This window comes from Pongo abelii, chromosome 1, assembly GCF_028885655.2.
Source record: "Pongo abelii isolate AG06213 chromosome 1, NHGRI_mPonAbe1-v2.0_pri, whole genome shotgun sequence".
In the NCBI taxonomy this organism is placed as follows: Eukaryota; Metazoa; Chordata; class Mammalia; order Primates; family Hominidae; genus Pongo; species Pongo abelii.
The window spans coordinates 160,431,819-160,457,136 of NC_071985.2; the positions used below are offsets into that span (position 1 = coordinate 160,431,819).

The following is a 25,318-nucleotide window of genomic DNA, read 5'->3' on the forward strand; positions in this document are numbered from 1 at the left end:
CTCCTGGCCATGATAGAGTAATAGTCTAGATTTATTCTCTTGCCTTAATGAATTAAAAAACAGGACAAAATATATAAACATGTTTTCAATCATTGAAGAGTAGGCAGCTCAGAAGAGTGACCTTAAGAGAAGAAAAATAAAGTAAGCATAGCAATTGCCCCAGCTTGCAGCTTGGACAGTTCAGGTAGACCTTAGAGCACAGAGGACCCTAAACAGGGCCCAGTCACCTCCCTAAATTGATGAGACAAAGTTTATTCAGAGGGATCTCTCAAGTCTCTAGCTGAGTAATGGTCAATATAGATGTGTAAGAAAGCCACCTGAGGCTATGAAAAGAAACACACCTGAAAGGGCAGGTAGGATAATGATCAGAGTTGACACAGGGGTTTGGGAACAGTGTGTTCTCACCAACCAGGGTAGAAAGACGTTGAAACTCATGCAGAATTGAATAGAGTATTCAGAAAGGTCCGCTTTGTAGACAGGACAAAAAGCATGTACCACCAAAGGAAAATAAAGTGAGTATACTGAACCTCATAAAAATTTAAAATGTCTTCTCTTCATATGATATTGTCAAGAAAATGAAGAGGCAAGCCAGAGACAGGAAGAAAATGTTTGCAAAACAAATATTCTAAAAAGGACCCGTATCTAGAATATATAAGGAATTTTTACAGTACAATAATACTAATAATCTCCCTCCAAATAATGTGTACACTTTAGCAAAGAAGATATATGGATAGCAAATGAGTACATATCATATAGAAATGCTGAACTTCCATTGTCATTAGAAAAAATGCAAACTAAAACCACAACAACATACCACTACCCACTTATTAAAATGGCTAAAATGAAAATGGCTGCTCATCGAATTGTTAGCAAGAATATAGAGATTGAAATTCTCATACTTTGTTGGTGAGGATGTAAAATGGTACAAGTGTTTTGGAAAACAGATTGGCATGTTCTTAAAAAGTGAAACATATACCTACAAAAGGATTCAGCCACTCCATAACCTTGAGAGGAAAATGAAAGCAAATGTCCACACAAAGACTTGTATGCAAATGTTGATTACAATTTTATTTGCATGACAACTTCCATCAACAGGTGCTTGGATAAACAATTTGTGGTCTTTCCATGCAATATAAATTCTACTCAGCCATTGAAAGGAACTATCACTGCTATATGTACAACATGGATGAAACTTAAAATAATTGCAGTGACAAAGTCAAACAAAAAAGGAATTATGTTCTATGTTTTCATTTATATTACATGTTTAAAAATACAAAATCATCTATTGTGACAGAAAGCAGATTGGCGCTTGCCTGGGGATGAGGTAAGGGAGGGAGAAGAAGGGATGGATTACGCCAGGGCAGGAGGACATTTTACAGAATGATGAATATGTTCATTATCTTGGTTGTAGTCATGGTTTCATATGGTGTGTTTGTGTGTGTGTGTGTGTGTTTGTCAAGACTCACCAAATTTTACAAATTAAATATGTACAGTTTATTATACATCGATTATGCTTTGATAAAAGCTGTAAAAATGGATCAGTGTATTCCTGATCAACAATGTTCAGGTACATTTCTTTTCTTCTTTATGGACAATCTTATTTCTTAGTTTTATCAAGTTAGTTTTATACTACGCTTTAGTCACCTTTTTTTCTTCTTATAACATTAGGTATTCTTGTTCACTTAACTTAATAAAATCAGCAAGCTTAATATATTCTCTATTTCAACAACTACAGAATATATAACCAAATTTACAGCAAGTTTTTAGGTGTTTCAAATATTTCTGCATAGAGTTGGGTAGGAAGCTGATTGATTTACCTTGGAGAACAGATACTTTTTGGAGGTAAGAATAAATTTCTAAAAAGAAAAAATAAGCCTGACAAAACGCAAATTTAAAATTTTTTATAAAATTAAATTTGAGATTCAGAAATACATTTTTGAAGACGTTGAATACAGATAGTGACTTCATGAGGTAAATAATTTTAGTATGGTTTGGGATTGGGTTTATGATGTGGAGAATTTTTAACATAATCAATAATTTCAGTTGCACATATTAGGTATACACATAATGAGGCCAAATTTATAAATTAGTAAAATAAACAGGATTACAATATTTCAAGTAAAATGATATTTTTAAAGCATTATTCACTTTTTAATTAATCACTATAAGCAATAGATATTGATTTGTAAATGAATACCTTTTCATTTCTGAAAGCAATATCTGCATGTTTTATTAAAAGTAGCAGGTATTTTTATAAATCAAAAATTAATTTATAACTCTATTTATCTGTTACATTGTAAAACTGAGCAAATTACTCAGATCATGAAAACAAAAAACTTTGCCAAATTGTCACACAGACATTTCAAGCAATAGTGTTTGGTTAGTCTTCACTCTCCCAGTTAATTGTTGTTATCCCCAAATTTTGTGTGTAGACGCTGTTTTACAATTGGTAGGAGCCACTGTATAACTATATCTTTGGCCTTATTTTGCTAGTTCCTCCATTTGCTTTGGATGCTATAACATTTTATTTTCTATGTCTGAATTAATAGCTCTGTTCCAATAACAAACCAAAATATTCTCTAGGCAACTTCAATATCCTAAGGAAAACATGGTCCAAGCAATCTATTTTCTGACACTCTTTTACACTTACCCATCCACAGTGATGGAAAAAGTGACATAGTATAGATCTGCAGGTGACAGATTCCCAGCCAGTTTTGTTTCCCCAGCCCTAAACTCACTTAGCAACTCAGACCAAAGAATTTGCTGATGATGTCCTCTGCATGTACACACAGCCCAACTTAAACACATTCTCTGAAAATCAAAATGACACAAATGTCCTAAGAATCTATATGCAGTTAGAGAATTCTTGCAAAACAGCAAGAAATAAAGGGTAACTCTCCTAAATCATATGCTTTGATATTTCAGCTTCTCTGGCCTAAATGACTCCTACTTCTTCAGTCTGTTGTAACCCATGTACTGAAACACATCCACAAAATCAGAAAGATGGCAGAAAAAGACATACATCAAATGAAATTCAAAACAGAAGACAGTCAGTGAATTGGTAAGAATCAAATTAGGCAATTCTGAAACATGTATATGATGGAAGATTGTAAAACAGTGATAAAAGAGTCAGTGGACAATAACTGATTAAAGTATACAAGTTAATATTTTCAGAATAATTTACTTAGCAATGTTATACAAATCTCTCAACTAGAAAAGACAAAGCATCTTCATAATCTAATTATTTCAAAAATTCTATTAGCATAATAATCCAGTGCCATCCTTGGCATGGTATTGCTATTGAGTGCTTCAGTTGCCATGATGGCAAAATCATTGAGATAAAGTAGCTGTTCATTTATATAAAAAAATTTTTTAGGGTATCACATATAAATGAAATATTTTGATTGAATAAAAATGGTTGCTATGTTAGTATAAAATAATCCCAAGGAAAACACTTTTAAGTGATTAATTACTTGATATTTACAATGGAATAAAGCAAATTAAGAATCTTATGATAAGGTTCCTTATGATAAGGAATTAAAACACAAAATACCAAACAAAGGAAAACTTCAGTGACATTTTAAATATTTCTGATATTTCAGCTTAGCGCTAAAGTTAATAATATGCTAAATGTGCAGTGTCTTACACATGGTATATTCTCAATACATCTCCATTGAATAAATGGAAGAAGAAAGTGTCCATATGAATCCTATAAATCTTAAAATTATATTTATTCTATTGTTCTCATTGCTATTGAGTTTCAGAATGCATTGTGCTATGAATCGTATTTCCATATAATCCAGTAGAAATTGAGTTTAACTGCTTATATTTTAAATAATTAAACATATTAAAATATTGACATAGATAAGTTTTACAATGAAATGTCTGTAAGGAATAAGGAATATAATCAATGTATTACAGATTTAAAGTGTTTTGGTTGAGGTCACTAGAGTCCAACCCTGAGCTAAATCTATTCTATTAACTAACGGCAAAATAATGATTTAAACTCCAAGAAAAGCTGAAGGGATAAGAGTTACATAATGCCGAGATTAATTTAGTTACTTGCAAATCACATAGTACCAAAAAGAATATTTTTAAAGAAACCTGAGAGATAAAGAATTTTAATAAGATAAAAGATGAATTGTCTTAATTAACTTCAAAGAAGTGTGGTAAGCAAAACTTCTATCACATATTCTCTGTCCAAAAGAGAGATAATTATGAGAACAAACTATTTGTTAAACAATATTTTGGGTAATTTATATTTATTAACTCTGAATTCTCACAACATCCCTAGGCATTTGCATATTTTATAGGGGGAAAAATATACCAAAAAACAAGCCTTTCGTGTTCATCCTGTAGGCAATCTCACTGTAGATTCTTTGCAACTACTCTACACTGCCCCTAGGTTGTTCAAATTTATGGGAGTTTCGTGCCAGGAGGAACACCAAGGTCTAAGCTCTCATATTTTTGGCAGATTTTTTTTGTCATACATTTTTCACTTTCCAATGGGCAAAAACTATAAGACATTTTTGGCAATGCAATTCCTGTATATTACCTCTATATTTCAGTATTTTTATGATGTATAATTTGAGGCATTTTAAAAAGCATTATTAAATGGTATTACTATAATTCAGTTTGAGGCACAGTGATATTTTTCATAGCATCTCTGGGAAACATCATGTGCTTATTAGAAGGGAAACATTCTGACATCAATACCTTTAGGCAGTTTGGTTGAAAGAGAAATGCATTTGAATATGATTCTCATAATATAGACAATCATAACTGCATTTCAAATTCAGAAAGAGGGAACAGCTTTACTCCTAAATAAAAACAGATATTATGTCAGAAGGTTTTAAAATCCATGCTCTTCAAAAGCTACAATATTCAGAAGCCTAGAAAAATAATCTGATATAATCCAAATAAACACCCCTGTCTGTCACATAACCTTTAATTATGATATGGCAACTGTAATTTCACCTAATTAGAAAAGGTGAACCCAGTTTTGAATTGCAAATTATATCTTTTATGAAAGCTTTTATGAAATTAAAGCATCCTTAGACTGACAGACTCAGTCAGTATGGTTTGAGGTGCCCTATGATGTGACATTTTTGATAAATCAGTGAGCCGTCCCAAAAAGCTTCTAGATGGAACCAGTCACTGGTTTTAATGCTAGTAGGTACAGCTTTCCAATTAAGACTTTTGGTATAATGTATGAGGGTCGGCACTCTAACCCACTCCAATCTCCCTGAACTCTTGTTTTCTCATTTGTAAATGGGGATAAAAATACCAACATTGTAATGAAATTATAAGAGCTAAACAAGAAATCATAGGAAAATACTCTGATAGGCACTCAAATCATTTTAACTGAATTTAGTTGCAATTAATTTAGGATTGTATGCTTTTGATGATACACAATTCTACTTAGAGTAAGGGAAATCTTTATTAAGAGTAAAAGCCTAGACTATTTTTTAGTTTTACAATTAGTTTTACAGAAATTAAACTTTCACTTTCACTTTCACTGGTTGATTATGTAATTTTACTCAATAAAAATAAATTGAACAAAAAAGAGTACAAGTTTTAAATCCCTAAGATCTTTAAAATGACTAGCCTAATGAATTTTGGTTGAACAAAATATTGTTTAAAATATAGATGTAAATAAAAATTCCAATGTTCTATTGAGAGTAGCAACTAACAGACATTTTTGTGAACAAATTTATTATGAAATTACATAGATGAGAGGAAAAGTTTTAAGATCCTTCATACTAAAGGCACAGTCCAGGCTTCAGATTTCAGCCATTTCAAACCCTATCAAAAAACTGACCTTGTCCTAAAATTGAAATTATTTATTTAAAAATAGGCATCCTAATCAAACCTTCAAAATCTCTGAATAACAACGAGGAAAAAGATCTTTGTATTAAAAGGGCAAACACAAAAATATATATTGAATTATTTTTTCTCTAAAGTTTAAAAGCACAACCCAAAAGAGTTTTTTGTGTTTACTAGTCTATAGATAATTTCAAAAAGTTATTAATGCAAAACTTCTTAGATTTTAACATTGAGAAGTGAATCTTACTACTAAGTCTCATCTTAATAATGTATTATTTTATAGTTCTGTTATCTGGTGAAAATAAATGAAACAAAACACCAGCATGACAGCAAGCACAGATATTCTATTGCTAAGTTTTCTACCAGTGCTCCCAGAGAATAGAAGGTAGACCTGAAGAAAAAAGACTTTTAGTAAAGGTGAGAGTCTTTCAGCAGAATTTAGAGTGTTATTTTTCAAATATAATTTCAAGAGAATTTGTATAAACTTCTCCCCACTATTGAGAAAGGCATTCTGCAGAAAATTCATCAGCATATATTGTGCAAGGAGAATTATGGCCATTAAAAAGTTCAAAGAGTGTTACAACTTTTAATTTTCGATTTCACATGGGTTTGGACAATGGCTGGAAGAAAAAAATATATACAGTTCATTCAGTCTATAGTAAAGATAGAAAGGTTTACAGGTTGAAACTTGAGGAACTAGCAAAAGATCTTGTGAACTGTAACAAATATATGTAGAATATTCCATAAAGTGATGAAAAGAATCAATATGATGTTAAAAGAAACTGTTCTTGACAGGAATAGCACAAGCACTCGTCTCACAACTTCTGGATAAAGATTGAGCTATGTTCTTTAGGCAAGGAGTTGTAATATACATGGGAACATGTTTCAATAATGACTATCATGTATGAATTGGTACTGTTCATTCTAAATATTTATCATTAAACTTAAGCACTCAGCAAAGTCAGTCATTTTTAAGATTTTATTAACTACAGAATGAGGGTTTATATAAGATCCACTAGAATATAGACAAATGAAAATGTTTTACAATAGGTCAAAACAGAAGCAAAATTTCACCTTCCCTTGTTAATCCAAGGTCAAGAATAGGTGAAAACATTAAACTTCATCTAACTTATAAATTCCCATTAAAATAATTCTCATTAAAAGTAAAAAGAAGTTGGTTTGACAGTTTTAATATTAATAAATTAACCAAACACTTTAGTATCATGTTAATATATAGCAACAACTACTCAAATATTAGTAGGTTTTGAGCTGACAACCTTGGAGTATTTCATTTTTGCTAATAATGGTAAATAGTATTTTTGTGCTATTGCAAAGAACTGGCAGGTAGGAATCATATCTTTGTTCATATTAAAATATCAATAATTCGGTTTCTGTTTTTATTTAGTCACTACTTCATTTTAGTCCACTGAGCTGAAATTACTTGCATAGGGGTTACCGAGGTCTGACAGCTATGTTGGGGAGCACCTGCAGTCAAGAAAAAGAACCTAATAGAACTTTCTTGTGAGGGCTGCCAATGAATTTTTTTCTGAGGATGATACGCTTTCTTTCTCTTTTCCTTTTTTTTTTTTGTTTTTGAGACCGAGTCTCACTCTGTCACCCAGGCTGGAGTACAATGGCGCGATCTTGGCTCACTGCAATCTCTGCCTCCCGGGTTCAAGAGATTCTCCTGCCTCAGCCTCCGGAGTAGCTGGGATTACAGGTGTCTGCCACCACGTCCGGCTAATTTTTGTATTTTTAGTAGAGACGAGGTTTCACCATGTTGGCCAGGCTGGTCTCAAACTCTGACCTCAGGTGATCCACCCGCCTTGGCTTCCCAAAGTGCTAGGATTACAGGCGTAAGCCATCGTGCCCGGCCAATACACTTTCTATATAATGTATTCTTTCCTCATTTTTCTTTGCCCTGAGTACACTGCACATTTTCTTTCACATAAAATGAATCATGCATTCATGAAAGCCAAAAACAGGTGCATCTTTCTATCCTACAGCTAACTTACAGTTTTTAATTACTTTGCAACCCTTGAACATAATTCTTTTTTAGAAATATGTGACTGGATCTTTCTGACATTAACAACTGGCAGGAAAATAAATTCAGGTTTTTCTTTATTCCCTGTATTTGCCCATATTAAACAAGGAAATAAAACAAGTAAAATAATGTGAAAAGCAGAAGCACACTCATAAAGATTTACCATATCTCTGATGACTTATTACTTTATATTAAACCATAAAGACCTTAGGAAAATGTATTTTATGTGTCTTTTAGTGCAATCACATTCATTGCCAAAATTAATGCTCTTGCACCAGACTGCCTGGGTTCAAATCTTGCCTCTATTATTTATTATCTGTGTCTACTGGATCAAATTACTTCCTTTCTTTGATCCTTTAGACTTCTGAGTTTATAACATGGGAATAATAATATCTATCTAGTAGAGTTTTGTGATGTATACATGAATACAAAAATATTGTTAGATCTGTTTCTGATACATAGCATATTTTCAATAAATATGAACAACTATTATTATGTGACTTGGATCTCTCAAACAGATTGGAAGCTACTTTATGACAGTGGTAAGGAATATATTTATTACTAGTCTGGTACTCTTGGTATCTCCAAAATACACTAAATATTTCATGACAACAATGATATTGGCAACAGTAACGACATTGTTACTTGGTCATACATATATTAATAATAATCATCTTAAATATAAATAGAAGTGTTAGTCAAACTTTGAAGCCTTGAATGACATGATTAATGCATTTAGTTGGGGAAAATGAACAGTGAATGCACACAAAATGAAATGGTAAGAAGTGAAAAAATAAGGAAACAGAAATGAGAAAGATATTTAAAAAGGGAAAGAAAGGCCAATAGTAGAAAATGGCTGGTGTTTTTCTCATTGATGCCTCCCCAGCTCAGAATAACCAAGAATAAATACAAATTCTCCAATCAGACACACAGGAATGAATTATAAATAGTACAGTGATATTCATCCTGAAATATCTGTTTTCCTGAAAGAAGTAGTTGCATTTGACTCTTATTACATATAAGTTCATGACTTTGAAAAAAAGCTAACTTTTTTTTATAGTTGTGTTTTTTGTGTTAACATTAATTTTTAAAAACCTTCTTAGGGAACAAGTGGGTCAAATACTAAAGAAATTTGAAAGCTCTATCTTTAATTTGTCCCATTCATCTTTAAGGAATTTTAAGAAATCTCAACCTAGTAATTTTTTGTTTGAGTAAATCCATGGTGGAAATAGATGAACTGTTTTCATGCCTAAAGTATTCAATATCATCATCATTCAAAATATTTTTGAACGCCTGCCATATAAGAGCCATATTAGAAGTGAGAGTGGTATAAAGAGACATGATACAGTCCTACCAATAAGAGGATAATACAGATTGTACCTGGAATGTAATAAATAACACAGATCAGCAAATGCTAGGTATGAATGATAAAAACTGAACTTTTTATATGAGTTCTACATGCAGAGTAGAAGCAATACCGTTGTTACTGCGGAAAGTTTTCTTTAGAAAGGCTTTTCAACAAGTATATACCTTTTCGTCAAGTATATTTTTTGCTGTCACAACAGTATTACAAGTCTACAAATGGGAAGTGATGGAATCAAAGGATTATGAGAAGTAAACTATAAATGTTTATGATTTCTGCTCTGCTCAGTTGATGAATCAGCACAGTAATATTTTCAGCCCTGAGTTTTAGCCCAGGTTTTGCAGCTAAGCTAAAGCAGTTTCCAATACAATTTTATAGCAATATAGAATTTCTTTCAAATAACAGTGACGATCCTCCAAAGTTAATCTGCAATGTTCAGCCAGTTTACCTCTTGTGGAGACAAAAGTAGTGCATACACTTTTGAGGATATAGGCTTCAATACAGTTCCTTAATGAAAGTGAAATTATCCAGGAACATCTAACGTGATGTGACATGGTTGATATGAGTATATTTAGGAGACATAGGAAAAAAACAAGAGGGGGTTACGATCTCTAGAAAGAAAGAAAATACGTGTCTCAAGCTATATATTTGCCATATAAAACAATCCCACACTTAGATTTCAAGCAAAATATTACACAATACCAGAGTAGGAAATACAAATGTTATAATGCTACCTTTATATTTTCTAAAAACCCAAATTGCTAAGAAAAACAATGAATACCAAAGATTTTGCAATAATCTTACAAATATAAGCAAATTCATGGTCATCACCAGGAAATTAGATGCAATCAAACGATATGTCAATTGTGGTTCTTTTTTCTCATCATGCCTTAGTCCTCAAATCAAATTTCATGAATAACTCGGGAGTCTGATTTAATACAATCATGAATTCTAACGTTGAGGACATTAAAGTATGTCTGTTGTCTAGCCCGTGCTTTACCCAGACTAATAAAACAAGGGTGCTTAACCATCTTTACTCATACTTTCTTGTTGTTTTTCAATAGACTGCTTTATGTGCCATATTAGAAACAAAAGTTTGAAAAATGTCAAACCATTTCTTTCCTTGCATGGAAGTAGAAACATCAGACATATTTGAACTAAATAAAATAGTTTATTTTGCTTAGACTTCCTTTGGTAACTAATTCAACTATAAATAAATTAAAAGTAACATAAAAATTTGAATGAAGTAGAAATAAATATATAGTGATTACATTAACTAGGGTGCAGGTAGAATACAAAAACCATCCCAGTGAATGCAAGAAATATAATTTAATACAAATAATTATTAACTAGAGATTGAAGAATTCAGAAGACAAATTGGGAACAACACTGCGGGGTCAATGAGGTAACATCTGCAGGGAGAAGCACTAGCCATGGAAGAGTTCTAAATTACTAGAACTTAGTGACTTGGAGCAGGGCTTCTCTGGAGCTGAAATTCAGACCTTTGACTGGCGTTGCTAAGGTCAGAGGAGGTGCCCTATGGGTCTGGCATACGGACCTATGAGAAGCGTACATCAGTCACCTGGTTCTGGTGTCTCTGACAGTCTTCAAATCTGGTTTAGTAAGTACTGGGAGAAAACGTAGGGTGGAATCAACTGTCACTGTAAAGAAATGTTGGCGGGTGTTATTGACAGGACCAGAAAGCAAGTAGGAAGCATATAATGATAGCAAAGGCTTCTTCCTGCTGCTGTATAGTTTCTTTCTAGTGCCCTCTATTGGCAGATCCTGATAGGAAGATAAGCTGGTAAAACAGAAATGAGGTTTACTGAGTCTCAGATTCAGAACCATATGAAAGCTTTTAAAAGGATGCCCTTGAAGCTGAAAAGCAGAGGATATTGCGACCAAATTTATGCCAATATTCAACAACTTAGATGAAATGGGAAAATTCATCGAATGACACAAACTACCACAATTCACTTAAAATAAAACACACACACACATAACAGATAATCTGAGAGCCGATTATGAAATGAAGGAATTGAATTTGTAGCCTAAAATGTTTTCAAAAAGAAAATTCCAGAGCCATATAACTTTACTGGTGGATTTACCAAACATTTAAAGAATAAATGATACCACTTCTACATAATCTCTTCCAGAAAATTAAACATAAGGAAATTTCTTCTCAGCACATTCTAGAAGGCCACCATCACCTTTATACCAAAATAAGGAAAAGACTTTACATGAAAATTTCAGGATAAAATCTATCATGAACATAGACAAAAATGTTCTTAACAAAATGTTAGCAAATCAAATTCAACAAAGATAAGATAAAAACAGATAAAATAGGCTGGGTGCGGTGACTCACGCCTGTAATCCCAGCACTTTGGGAAGCCAAGGCAGGCAGATCACCTGAGGTCAGGAGTTTGAAACCAGCCTGACCAACATGGCAAAACCCTGTCTCTCCTAAATATAGAAAAATTAGCCAGGCGTCGTGGTGGGCACCTGTAATCCCAGCTACTTGGGAAGCTGAGGCAGGAGAATCGCTTGAACCCTGGAGGTGGAGGTTGCAGTGAGCCAAGATTGCACCACTGCACTCTAGCCTGGGCAAGAAGAGTGAGACTCCGTCTCAAAAAAAAAAAAAAAAAAAAAAAAGATAAAATATGATGACTAAGTGAGTATTAGCTCAGGAATGCAAGCAGCTTTAACATTCAGAAGCAAATTAATTTAATTCACTTTATTTACCAACTGTAAAAGAATACCCACAAGATAATCTCAATAGGCAGAGATTGAAAATCTAACATTCATTCCCATTCAAAACTCTCAGCCAATCAGGAACAGCAGGGAACTTTCTTTGCCCAATGAAGGACATCCATCTACAAAAACCCATATAGCTAACATCATATTAAATCATGGGAGACTTAATATGGGAGAATTATTTACTGCTAAGATTAGGAAGAAGGCAAAGATGTCCACTCTTACCAATTATTTTTACATTGGGCTGGAGGTTCTAGCCAGTGCCATAAGCAAAGAAAAAGGAAATAAAAGTTACCCTGTTTGAAAGGAAGAAGCAAAATATTGTTTTGCACAGATGACATTTTTCTATGTAGAAAATTAAATGGGTTATATGAAAATAAAAGCCACGGGAACTAATATGTGAGTTTACCAAGTTTGACAGATACTAGATAAATATATACATAAATGAATTTTATTTCTATGTACTAACAATGAAAAAATTCAAATTAGAATTAAGAAAGTCGTATATTATCTTAAAAATATGAAATAGGCATAAATAAGATAGAATAAATGAAAAACTTATACATTGAAAATTACAGAACATGGCTGAGAGAAATGAAAGAACACCTAAATAAATGGAGAAATATAGCTTGTTCGTTGGTTGGGAGAACTCAATATGGTTAAGGCATCAATTCTCAAATTGATCCATAGCTTCAATGCCACCCTAATTAATGTTCTCACACACCTTTTTGTAGAAGTTGATAAGCTGATTCTAAAATTAATATAGTAATATAAAGAATAGCCAAAACAACTTCAGAAAGAACAAAGTTGGAAGACCAAGAAAGTTTAATTTGAAGACTTATTTTAAAACCACAATTACCCAGAATATGAAATTGACATAAAAATCAACAAATAAATCAAGGGGACAAAATAGAGATCTAGAAATAAACCAACTCATAAATTGACAACTGATTTTTGACGAAAGGGCAAAAGTAATTCAATGAAAAAATAAGAGTTGTTTCATTCAGTGGATATTAATATTTAAAAAAAATTAACTAAATTTAATACATTGCTCTTACCACCAAGAAAAAAAAAATCAAAATAGGTCATGGACCTAAATATAAAACCCCAAATTATAAAACTTCAATAAGCAAACCGAGGAAAAGTTGTTTTCATTTTTATGTAGGCAAAAACTTCATAGCTATATCACCAAAATATGATATTTGAAAGAAATGTCTGAAAAATTGGACTATATAAAATTGTAACATTTTACTCTTCAGAAGACACTGTTTAGAAAATGAAAAAGCCCAAAGACTGATAAATAATGTTTGCAAATTACATATCTGATAATGGACTTTTATCCAAAATATATAAAGAACTGTTAAAATTTAATTATAAGCAAACTAATTATAGGAATGGAACAAAATATTTGACTGGAGACTTCATCAAAGAGACTTCTTGGTACAGGAGAAACCATTTTGATTTTTGGAGAAAAATAAATACAGAAAGGTGGATACATGACATTAAAACACTGCAAGTCTCCAAAGAAAACGTGTAAGAAAAATATGAGTTGTGCAAAATAGGTCAAATGAAAAGTACTTTTTGAATCATGCAGTAAAAATACTAAAATATTTTTACTAAATTGAAAAATCACCATGGCATATACACTATATGAGTTCAGAGAGTTTTTTTCCAGTTTGCAAGCCATTAGAGTATATCTTATTTATACATGTTGAACTGTACATGAACTTTCCAAAGTCATTGTTACACTGAGCTCATAGTTCTCTTGCAGGGAAAGATAAAATGTCCTAATTTTCCTCTCAAGTTTTCTGAAAGAATTCCATGAAGTATCAAGATAACCTCATCTGTAAGTGTATTGTTGATTTTTAGTGCTCTACGTTTTCTCAATGTTTCTGCTTATCTCTAGATCTGAATCACATGGGGCAGATTTATTATTTCCATCTAAAATTCTAGAATCCTCCCCTCTTAACAGTGGCTGTTTTATGTTGTTCAGTGTAGTTTTTCTAGCCACAACACCTATGTCTGCAAAATAATTGATTATCAACAAATACATGTTTATTGGATGAATAAATCCTCTTCCATTTACATCTCGTAATTTTATTTTCATATATACATTTTGCAGTAGGAATTCAATTTGACCAATAGTTGTATTCCAGAAGATTTTTCTGTACTTTACTATTGAAAGCTGGAGTTTCTACTAGAAATATACCAGGATCTAGGAACTAACAACTTGACTCCACGGGTCTCAGAAGTTATGTTAGCTCTTTTAGGCTGAAAAGTAGGTATCTATCCAAAGACAATCACTAGAATAATACGAAGCTATGACAACAGTGAGTCAAAAGTTTGAATCAAATCTTTTGTATGATTTGGATTATTTTTATAATTTTTTCTATGTATTTTGACCTTTGTTTTCACTTTACGAATACCTAAGAATTTGGAAAATACTAGCTTACCAAAGAGAGAGAACACTAAGAACAGAGTGAATCCCAATGGATTAGCTGTCAGCTTTTGTACCTGAAGGAGTATTTTCTAACGAAGAAGAGCAGGGTGATATGCATATGTGATTTCAAAACCTTTCTTATCAAAGCCCCAGGACCCCACAGATTCTAAGCTCTTATAATATAACTACTGAGATGAAATATTAGGGGGAGTGGCTCTGTCTCTATTGAATCATAAAGCACCCACACCACCAAATGATTTCAGGATTGGAAACTATTACATGACACAGTTGGTCTTCTTGTCTTTTCTCCCCCAGGCATCTTCTTCTACACTATCTCTAGATAGCTTTCAGAAAACAATATAATTTCATCACATTTTATCAAATTTTACAAATTTCACCATATTTTAGGGATATAATAGATATACAAATAAAAGGTACATATTTAGGTTATATATTTAAGTTTTGAAACATGTATATTGCCAGAAAACCATCAGCACAATAAAAATTGTGAACAAATACGTAACTCCCAAATGTTACTTCTTGGCCTTTTCTAATTCCAACCTTGTCCCTCCCTGCTTCCCAGGCAACTATTGATTTGCTTTCTGTCACTGTAAATTAGTTTCCGTATGTGCATGTATGTTATATAAATATTACATATCTAGTTGCATTTTATATAAATGTCATTATAGAGTATTTACTCTTTTTATTCTGGCTTCTTTCAGTTATGACAACTAATAAAGATTCACATAAGTGAATTTATCAATGGTTCATTTATTTTTATTGTTCAGTAGATTCCATTATATTAATATGTCCAAAGTTTTTTTATTTATTAACCTGTTGACTTTTTCTTTTCTAAATTCTGGCTAACGCAAAGAAAGCTGCTATAAATTTTGTATACAAGCGTTTGTTAAAACATAATATTTCTTTTCTTAGGAGTTAAATACCTAGGATTAGAATGGCTATATTATACAGCAGGTTTACATTTAACTATTTAAGAAACTGCCACACTGTTTTTTGTATCATTATATGAATAACACTTTGTATAAATAATTATACAATATATATTCCTACCAGGAATATTTGAGAGATCTAGTTCCTCTAGATATTCGTCAATAAGCATAGTCAGTCATTGCTTTTCTCCATTCTTTTTTTTTTTTTTTGAGACGGAGTCTTGCTTCTTCACCCAGGCTGGAGTGCAATGGCGTGGTCTCGGCTCACTGCAACTTCCGCCTCCCGGGCTCAAGCAAGTCGGCCTCAGCCTCCCCAGTAGCTGGAATTATAGGCACATGCCATGCCCGGCTAATTTTTGTGTTTTTAGTAGAGATGGGGTTTCACCATGTTGGTCAGGCTGGCCTCAAACTCCTGACGTCAAGTGATCCACCCACCTTGGCTTCCCAAAGTGTTGGGATTACAGGCCAGGCGTAAGCCACCGTGCCCGGCCGGTTTTCTCGATTCTAATAGGTATGTCGTGAAGTCTAAGTGTGAATTCAATTTGAATTGTCTTAATGATTAGTGATCTTGACCATTTTTTCCTGGGCTTATTTAAATATATATTCATTAGACTTAAATTTGCAATCCCATACCTATTGACACAAATTTTATTTTATTTCTCACATTAAGATAGAGCCAGATTACCTGAATTATATGTTTTTTCTCACGCTTTGGCAATAATGCACATAAAAAGAAAGAAATTAATATGAATACAAGTGCTGTGTTCCTTTTTCCATTCCCATTCCTTTTCTTTCCCCAAGCCCATTATGTACATGCTTGGACATACACGTCTTCAATCAGTCTGTAACCAGACTGTCATTCTGAAAGCTCAACTTCGCTCTCCTGCTTTGCAGTGCTATTCACACCCTGCCTAAGTCAATCATAGGAAATCTTGCCATCTGCAACGCAGTAGACCTTATATCTGTCAAAAGAATGAGAAAAAAAGAAACAGGACTGCACATCTCAGGAAAGACTCAAGTTAAGGTCAAAATTATTCAAAATCACTTGCACTGTCTTTTTATTATACTCCTTTTTGAACATGCAAAGCCAAATGGGTCCAAGAGAGAGAAAAGCTTCCTGTTCACTCCCAAACTGCAACATATTCAGAAGTGGACAAAAATACTTTGCTTTAAAAATTGTGCGCTTATAGGAAAAAATTGCAGATAAGAGGAACAACACCTTCATCCCCATAAAATAAAAACACTTTAAAAAATAGTGCTCAATATCATATATGCATATATGTGTAACATATATATGTATACATAGGTATATACTAAAACAATTACTGACAAAGTCAGACATCTGGTAGTGTTGTTTATCTAAAAAATCATTTAAAAGATTAGTTGCATTTATCAGTAAGAATTTAAATTAACATTTTATAAAGTGTGCATTTTAGGGATTCACAAAGAATAAAAGTTTTGAAATTTTGATAAAACAACAAGCAGTCATTGCTGTTTTTTAAAAAAATAAAGCATTATTGAAATTAATGTTTTATCTTATTAATCTCCAGTTTTATTGTTTTTAAAATGACTTCTTTAAAAGATAGAGTCTAGCTGAATCAAACAGGTCCACAGACTATGCCCTCCAATTCTATTAATAAGCAATTTATTATTTTCTGTTAAATATTCTGGTCTCTGTTGTAAATGATACAGAATTTTTATTTGTAAGTCTCACAGGAAAAGTCCATACTACAAGTTTTGCCATCTATATTTGCAATTCCATGTAATATTCTGCAATGTATAAAGTATTATATAACAGACACCACAATATGATTGCCTTTATGCGCTTAGCACTTTAAGTAGGTCACTATTCCAGGACAAAACAATTTGAATACAGTTAAGTTAGTATAATAATAATTTTTTATAAATTGAATTGCTTGATCCTATAATCTGTTAGTTTCTAACCTTTTGGGAGGACAGTGCACTGCACTGAATATCTGATTACTTGCTCTGGTTCGTCTTCCCAAGGAAAACCTATGTATCACTGTATTATATACATTGAATGTTAACATAATTTCAGGATATTCATATAATGAACATAGAGTGCTGAATCTGTGGACTCTAGGTTAACCAGCTCCAAGACTGCAGCATCCAGGTGTGTCAGGTAGGCATTGCATAAGGACACCCAAATGTAGTGGTAATGAAGTCTGTGTGTGTGCGGGGGGGGATGGGGGAAGGGGAGTGATGTAATACAATATCAATGCAATTGCAAGTTATAAATTCTTTGTAAAACCCAAATTTATTCTTTGTAATATTCTACAATTTCTTGTTTATCTGACAATGTATTTGTATATTTTTACCCTAGGTATACAGTTCTCCACATCTTAAATAAACCTAGACAAATAAGAATTTTCAACCTATGGATTCAACATATTTACTTACCTATTTCAAAAACATTGAAATTATCCTTTTGCATTCCTCTCCTTGTTTACAAATTATTGTAATTAGGACAGATTACATTTATTCATTTCTACATGAACAAATTTTACCCAGTTTCATGTGACTAGGTCCATGAGATACTGGGAAATGGAAATAGAATATAAAAGTAATTACCATTGGGAAAGTTTTGCTTTCATGCTACAGAATATCATTGTCCATAAATGTAATTTTCTTGCTATTAATAATTGAGAAAACTCCAGTACAACACAAAATTTCATGAACAAACTTTTAATCTTTTTTTTAAATGTGACTTATTACTGGGATTTTTAAAATCTCAGTGAATCGGTTTGTCCCCAAATAGTAAATAAAACATCAAACATATGTCAGAAATAAAATGGAAAACAGATTTTAAAAGTTAAAAATAAAGAGCAGAGCACAATTAAAAGGAAATGATAACTGGCATATATAAAAAGTTATTAGAATTAGCATCTACGGCAATAACATTAGTACATCCCCTATTTCCAAAAAGACATCGTGGTGCAAAATCTTAGGTAAGATAACAATATAGGAAGGAAGAGCATTTCTCTGTTTCTTCTTGTCTTTTTACTGCCATCATCCTCCCAACTGCAAGTAGCTTTAAAGCTCTATCCTCAATCTTCTATTCTATTTATAAATCACTTTTTAATAGCTATCTGTTGATTTTGCTACCCAGCATCTACTCACTCTATGTTTCTACATATCATCTTAAATATTCTCTGATAAAATATTTCTTCCCCATTCTGTCTCTCTAAGTGCCCAGAGTAGGACTCTATTTCTAGCTTCAGAAATAAAGCGTGTGTCCAATGTTCATTCTGGCCACATTTAGTCATTTGGGATAGGCACACAAAAGAGTTTGGGCCACTAACGCACTATGGACTTTTATCTATATATTTTTAAATGTAAACATTTAATTTAAAACTAATAATTCACCAATGAACGAATTAATCTCCAATAAGTCTATATTTGGTAAATGTACTTTTTTGTGGTTATAATGTGTGGCTTTTAATATATTCACAGGGCTGTACAACTCTCACCACAATCAATTTTAGAACATTTTCATTACCCCCCAAAGAAACCTCATGCCCTTAAGCCATCACCCCTCAACCACCAGCTGCTCAAGCTCTACACAGTCAATAATCTATTTTCAGTCTTTGTAGATTTGTCTGTTCTGGACATGTTATATACATAAATAAAGTTTTATTGGAACACACCCACACTCATTTACATATTGTCTATAGCAGCTTTTGCACTACAACAACAGAGTTGAATTGTTGTGGCAGAAACCATATGCCACACAAAGCTTATGTACTTTTAAATTATCTTTTTTGAATATTATGCCCCAAATACACTAACTTATTTTAAATTATGTATTTCTTTAAAATAAATCGAAATGCAAAGGCAAGTTATAAATTGGACTGAATACATAATCCTTTTGTAGTGGATTGATTACAGTCATTTTACCAATTTGTTCATGCCTCCTTGTATCCCCATTGACTCTGGGGCTGGTCATGTAAATTGCTTCAGCCAAAAACAAATTAGTTTAAGACAGCAGAAATTTATTCTTTTATACGTTCTGAAGGTCAGGCATATACAATCATTTTTATTTTGCTGGAATCAAGGTTTTACCAGGGCTGCCACCTCTTCCTGAGGCTCTAAGAGAAATATTGTTCCTTGATTTTTCTAGGTTCTGGTGGCGTCCTGTATTCCTTGACTTATGGCAGCATAATACCAGTCTCTGCCTTGTAGTCATATCGCTTTCTCCTCTTCTCTGTGAAATCTCCTTCTGCCTCTCTTATTAAGAATTTACAATTTCACTAAGGGCTTATTTGGATAATCTATATTAACTTCTTATCCAAAGATCTTTAACTTAATCATATGTGCAAAGTCTTTGTCACGTAATGTAATATTCACAGGCCTCAGGGGTTAAGATGTGAATAGATTTGAGGGTACATTTCTCAGCCTACCACAGCATTAATATTTCATTAACATCAGGAGGAAGTGTTTCAAATACTTACTATTTTATATTGTACTTGCCCTATCTATTTTTTTAAAATACTCCATTTTAATAATTAGAAAGTTTCTATTTCCAGGTGGAAAAATGTTTTCTCTGAATGAATATTGAATTTTATTAAATAATTTATTCATATTTGTTTAGATGATTTTTTTTTCTCTTTTAATCTACTTTTGTTGTGAATAGCATTGATTTATTTTCAAATGTTAAACTACATTAGCATTCCTGGAATAAATAACAATGAGTTTTGATGTATTTTATTTTATATATTTTTACTTTGATTTGCTAATATTTTATATAGGAGTTTTGAATTTTAAGGGAGAGAATTGTTTCTAATTTTTCTCTCTTATAATGCCTGTAGATATTTGATATCAAGGTTTTGCTGTTTATATTTAAAAGATTAAGAAGTGTTTCTACTTCACATCTTTTTGGAAAAATATGTATAATATTTATATAATTTTTTCTAAAGTATTTGTAAGATTTCTTGTGTAAACCAATATGAATTTTCTCTGTGAATAGGTACTTATGGGTGCTTAATACCAATAATAAACAAAGACTTGAAAATATTCAACTTTCTATTACTTTTTGTGTCTGCTTTGGTAAATCAAACTTTTCAAAAGATGCATTATTTTTATCCAAAATGTCAAGTTTATTAATACAGATTTGTTATATGTAACTTACGTAATTCAGTAATCATTGGATTATCTTCTCAATTCCATATAATGTAATCTATGCTTTTTTATCCCTTTTTATTTTTTTCTTAGCAAGTAACCAACTTAGATATATTCAAAAGCATATTTTCTCTTTACTTGATGTCTGCTTTTATATTTATTATTTGAGTACTTATATATTGTTTGGATTAGTTGGCACTTATTTTTCTTATTTTATGGACATATATTATTGGCAACAACAACATAATAGTTGTACATAGAATACATGTGATGCTTTGATACATGCATGCAATGTATAATGATCAAATCAGGGTAAGTGGTATATCTATCATCTCAAACATTGACCATTTCTTTGTGTTGGGAACATTCCAAACCTCTTGTAGCTATTTTGAAATATACTGTAAATTCATGTTAATTATGCTTGCCCTACTGTGCTGTTCAACACTAAAATGTATTCCTTCTATCTAACTGGATTTTTGTACTCATTAATAAACCTCTCTTATCCTCCCTCCCTCATTCTCTTCCCAGTATCTGGTAGCCACAATTTCACTCACTACCTCCTTTGTCCAATGACTTCAAACAGTTTCCTCTATGTTTATCTTCTAATGTATACAATTAAAGCAAAACATTTTCCTCAAAGCACTGTTTTAGCTACAACCAACAAGTCTGATGTCGTATTATCTGATTATCATTCAGTTTAAAATATTTTCTAATATTCACTGTAAATTGTCACCTGTGTGTTGTTTTACATTTTTTTCTACTTATTTTATATTTGGAAGATTAATTCATTTACATTCATTGTAATTACACACAGTGGTTGGTTTATGTCTACAGTTTTGTTATTTTTAACTGAAAAACCTGTTCTAAAACCTTATTCTTTCATTTGTTACATACTTTTATATTTTTCAAATATTTTGCTTCATTTTTTCCTCTTTCTAATATATTATTTATGCATTCTATCACTTTTAATAGTTACAGGAGAGATAACAACTTGAATCTGTGATGTATTGCAACTTAGTAAAATTAGTATTTGTCAGTTTTCAAAAATGATTAAACCTGAATTTAATTTTCCCTCTGCTCTTTGCTTTATATTTGACATAAATTTTAAAATCTTCCTTTTACATATTTAAACTCCATAAGAAATTATTATTATAACTCAGTGCAGCCAATATGCATTTATATTGCCTGCATTTTAATCCACTCCTTTATTCTTCAGGTTTATTTAAAGTTTATGTTTCCTTGAGGAATTATTATGTTATTGTACTTTAATATTTCTTCAATTCAGGTGTGTTAAGCAAGAACTTCACATTATGTTTTTCCGAATGTAATTTAATCTGCTTTTTAAATTCTTTTTTATATACAGACTTGTATTTTTGGTAGTTATCCCTTTTCCTCATCATTTTAAGGATACCACCCCATTGTTTAGTGCCTTTCATAGTTTCCATTGAAATGTTAGCTATTAGTGTTTTGCTGTTACAGAAATAGAATGTATTCTTTTTTCTCCGGCTACTTTTGGGATGTTATTTTTGTAGTTGGGCTTCAGCAGTTTGACTAAGAGGTACAAAAACATATCTGTCTATAATTTACCTTGTATTTATCCTGCTTGTGTTTTATTGAACTTTAATAGTGGATTAATGTCTTTCAACCACTTTTGGATTTTATCTAACAATTTTCAGATGTCAGTTTGTTCCTTCTCATCTTTAAATCTGGTCCTTCAATTACACATATTTAGAATCTTTCAGTGTCTCTTCCATATGCCCCTTTTCTTTTTTATGATTTTTTTTTTTTGAAACAGGATTTTGCTCTGTAGCCCAGGATGGAGTGCAGTGCCATGATGACTGCTCACTACAGCCTCAAACTTGTGGGCTCAAGTGATCCTACCACCTCAGTGTTTTCAGTAGCTAGGACTACAGTCACATGCCACTACATTCAGCTAATATTTTATTTTATTTTTATTTTTGTAGAAATGAGGTCTCACTATGCTGCCCAGGCTACTCTTTAACTCCTGGCCTTAAGTGATCTTCTGACAGCAGCCTTCCAAAGTGCTAGGATTACAGGTGTGAGCCACTGTGCCCAACTTTTTTTTTTATTATTCTTTTAATCTGTGTTTCAGCTTAAAATTTGTGGCAATTATGCAAAACATAACTACCTTCAATAATGAGAATCAACTCTGTGTGTGTGTTTCCAGCCTTCATCTCCGGTCCTAACCTCTCACCTTAAGTAGACTTTTACATGCCCTACTATATTGAAGGCATTCTTATTTCAATGATGTGTTATCACTATAAGTAAATATTATTTCTTAATTATTTTCTTCCTATTATTTCTGACCAAAAATGCTTAATTTTGAAATATTCTATTATCTCCTATTGTTAGATCCTATTGTTAGCTTGATTATTGATTCACAATAACTCTTTACCATTGGCCTTATATTGTTTCATCATTGAATGACAAGTTTATATTATTAGCCCCTTAAAACATTCTGTCCATGTCCCTGTGTTTTGTTGCTAGGAAACACTTCTCTGAAACATTCTGCACTGACCTCCTCAACCTGTGGGAACAATATTGATAAGGAGAGACCTAAAGCCCAGGGCAGGCCAAATGAGATGCTAGTATAAACCATCAATACAGTGCTTAGTCAGAGCAAATTTTAATCTATTGGTGAGGAGTCAGTGAAGCAGGATTCTATACCACCTCTGATGACTAAAGGAATTACTTAAATAAGAATTTCTATCTCTGGATTTTGGAACTAAAATATAAAATAAATTAGGCTGTGTTGTATAATTTCATTGGGTAAAGATATATGGCTTATAGATAAATCTTAATCAATAAATATTGACTCATAAAACAGGACACTGTTTTTTGTGACATATTTTTTTTCCATTCCAATAAATACTGCCCTCTGTTACTGAAATAAACCTCTAAGTATTGGTTCCCTGTTAAAGAATTAATAAAGTTCCTTCATTTTTCTTTCATCATGTGTTATAACTTGAATTCACATTTTTAAAGTTTATATTCTAATCTTTTACAATATTTGTAATTTAAAGTTAGCTCAACCACTTTATTTCTTCTTACTCAAAAACTATAATCAGAAGTCCTTTTGCATCCTCTCTGAATATCCACACAAATACAGCTAAGAAGATATTGGAGGGGAAGAAAGTTGAACCCAAACTAACAATAACACAATTGAAATTTCCAATGACAAAAAAGACAATGAAATTGTTGGGACAAAAACCATCAGTGGCCTACCCAAACTGTATCTCCATAAATAGAGAGACTTCAGCCACTTGAATGAGTAGAATAATATGGCACATAACCCCCTAAGTCTGCCCGTCATGTCAGATTAGAGATCCAGGACTTATACCTAACAGAAAACTCTCTTGCACAGATAAGAGATTATACTTTTTGAAATTGCCAGTATACTTCTTCTATCCTCCTCCTACTACTTAATAACTATAGGTCCCAGAAAGAAAAAAAAAGAAGAAGAAGAAAGATAGGCAAGGGATATACTATACTCCTCAGAGGTAAATTGCTATACGTAGGCAGACAGAAGAACTCGGATTGTAAAGAGGATTGTAATTATTATTGCACTTCATTTGGTGGGTGTTAAACAGCCAAGAGAGCTAGGAAATAGAAAGATTAATACTAATAGATAACTTAGATTAGACCTGTACCATTATTATCATCTAAAAATAGATTATTTATATAAACACAGGCAAGCTGTTTATAATTTGAGAAGACAAAATTGTCTCAGACCTGCAAGAAATCAGACACCAAGCTGCTAAATTATGCTGCTTGAAAAGCAATTGCAAAGAACATACTACAGCCCACTAAGAAATTAATCAAAACTAATGTCTTTGTAATCCAGTTGTCTAATACTAAGTCATTTATTCATCCATGCAAAAACCAGGTATTTATTGGGCAAGATTTCGTAAGTATACATCAATGTTATAAACAGGCTTGCTGATACCCTGGATAATAGAGACAGGAGAGAAATAATCCTAAAACAAATTTACAAACAGATACATTATAAAAATTATCAAGTGTTGAACAGTAAAAACAGTGAAATCTAGACTTATAGTAGATAAATAAATAAAAGAATAATGATAGCTAAATATATAATAAATTAAATGTAACAAAAATATGCATCTAAAATTTTATATTTTTAACAAATGCTGAGAAATAGGAGTGATATTTGAGTGTAGGAGATTGTGCTACTTTCTTTCTTTTAGAAAGTGACTATAGTGAGGTCATTTCATTATAGTCCTTTACTGACATTGACACTGCATAACTGTATTAATATATTGTCTTTCTTTCTACTACTGTGGATGAATTTTCCAGGTACATGTCTACTAAAGTGTACTCCTCTACTTTCTCACTAGATTCAATCCATCTCGGCGGTTGTCCCTCTTCCCTTCTGCATCTCTTTCATGTATCATCTTTCTTTCTCTTCCCCCCCCATGTATCATCAATTTTACTCCTGCTACTAGTCTATTCCAAACAACAAATATGTTGCAATAGGTCATATTATAAATAAATAAATACTTCCTTGATGTATGTTTTTTCCCTAAATAATCACTATATAAAATGAGAATTTATGAATAGTTATTAGGGGCTAATGGTTGTGATAAGTTGTAATTAAAAGTCAATAGCCTAAGGGAGTGTTTTAAGATGAAGAAATTATTCTGTATCCTGATAATGATGGTACATTACACAAATCTATGCCCATGTTAAAATTCAGAGAATGTACACCAAAAAGTCTGTATTACTATATATTTATGTGAAAGGAAAATGAAATAAATAAT

At 32.1% G+C, this 25,318-nt stretch overlaps 1 long non-coding RNA gene across 1 annotated transcript in view; it reads right to left on the reverse strand.

Moving 5' to 3' along the window:
* LOC134759449 (uncharacterized) overlaps positions 1 to 25,318 on the reverse strand; it is a 485,506-nt gene that overhangs the window by 120,215 nt on the left and 339,973 nt on the right. The window lies entirely within an intron of this gene.